The sequence below is a fragment of the Mandrillus leucophaeus genome, unplaced genomic scaffold (assembly GCF_000951045.1).
Source record: "Mandrillus leucophaeus isolate KB7577 unplaced genomic scaffold, Mleu.le_1.0 Scaffold986, whole genome shotgun sequence".
NCBI lineage: Eukaryota > Metazoa > Chordata > Mammalia > Primates > Cercopithecidae > Mandrillus > Mandrillus leucophaeus.
The window spans coordinates 407273-409262 of NW_012110763.1; positions in this window are offsets into that span (position 1 = coordinate 407273).

A 1990-nucleotide genomic window follows, 5' to 3' on the forward strand; every position below is an offset into this window, starting at 1 on the left:
CCTCTCCCTTCCCCTACCCCTAAGCCTTCCTCCCCGTGCCTCCCCTGCAGCTGTTTCTCCCTGACTCTCCCCTCTCCTCCCTCCACCTTGACCCTTCCTCCCTCTCCTCTTGTTCACACTGCGACCCTCCCTGCTCCACTTAGCTGCCCCTCCGCCTCCCTTTCCTCCTCCCCGTTTGTCGCCCCTTCCTGTTGTCCCCTCTCCTTATGACTCCCAGCCTGCCCTGGGGTGGGTTGGGGGCTCCTTCTGCCCCAGTTACCCTGCTGCCCCTGCTGTCTTCTCCACCTCCTCCCTGTTCCCCTCACCCCCACTGCCTCCACTCCCCTCCCAGTCCCCTGCAGCCCTCCCACCAGGCTCAGCTTGAGAAACTCTGGGCTCCCCTCGCTTCCCCTTTCACTGGCCCTATCCGCAGTCGCCTGCCTGCATCACATGGCGCAACTGGGTGTTTAGGAGAAGTGAAAGCCTGGGTCACAGGGCTCCTGCCCCGTCAGCTTTCTAAAAACCTCCCTCCTCCTCTACCTCTGCCTGCTACCCCAAACCCCCTCTGCTGGCCTCCCTAGAGCCAGGAGGAATTTTTTCTTTCAGTTTCATTTCTCGCCAGGATCCCACTTTTGCTTTACCCTCTTCCAATCGAATTCCAAGGCGCCACGGGTAGAAGGAAGTGGAAAGGCTGCCTGCATCATTTGGTCACACTCAGTCACTTCACAGATGCAGAGACTGAGACCCAGTGGGGCTAGGGCAGGAAGGTGGAAAAAGACTGGTTCCTGGTGACTGAACTAGGGGTGAAGCCCTGCCCGGGCTCCTGAGTGGCGGGGAAATTCACAGTGCAATTCGGATTGCGCAGAGGCTGCTGTAAGGAAGGAAGTGGGGACACTTTCCACAAGCCTGCGGGCCATAGAGCACCACAAGTGAATCGGGATTGAGAGGGACACTGACCTCAGACTAAATCAGAGTCAGCCTCAGCACTCCTAAGAACCAGCCCCTCCCTGACCTAGGAGCCCAGGGGGATCTGGCCTCTGCTCTCCTCTGACCTCATCTCAGCCCATGTTCACTCGAGTCCAGCCAGCTGGCCTCCCAAGTTTCCCTCCCATGCTAAGCTCCTCCCTGCCTCAGGACCTTTGTCTTTGCTGACCCCTCTGCCATAACTGCTCCCCTCCAGATCCTTGCATGGCTGGCTGCTTCTCTTTATTGAGGTTTCAGCAGATATGTCTCCTTTGTAGGGACCTTCCCTGATTTTCCCATCTAAGTAGTTGCCCACTGGATTCTCAGCGTCCTCCATCACATTGTCTTGTTTTAATGTCTTCAGAGCACATACTGCTTGTTCGGTTACCACCAGTAGAATAGGCCCTCCATCAGATCAGAGACGGTTTCTAACTTTTCACTGTTTTATTCTCAATGGCTGCCCAGTACTTGGCAAACAGTAGGTGCTCAATAAGTATTGGCTGAATCAATGAATAGAAAGAGTGTCCCAAGACAAAATTCGTACGAATAATATCAGGAAGGCTAAAAGCTAAATAAACTGAGTCTCACAAAAGCTATAGATACCAGCAAAAAAAAAAAAAGCGCTATAGGTACTAGCAAAAAAGTGAGGTTTTTTTTTTGTTGTTGTTTGTTTGTTTTGAGACAAAGTCTTGCTCTGTTGCCCAGGCTGCAGTGCAGTGGTACAATCTTGGCTCACTGCAACCCCTGCTTCCCGAGTTCAAGCGATTCTCCTGCCTCAGCCTCCTGAGTAACTGGGATTACAAGTGCATGCCATCATGCCCGGCTAATTTTTGTATTTTCAATAGAGATGGGATTTCACCACATTGGTCAGGCTGGTTTCTAATCCCTGACCTTGTGATCCACCCACTTTGGCCTCCCAAAGTCCTGGGATTACAGGCGTGAGCCACCGTAAGTTTTTAACATGTTAGAGAAGCCAGGCCGAGAGGATGGTGAGAAAACAGAGCTCTCCACCCCTGGTCTTCCTTCAGTTGCTGTGGTCAGGACCACG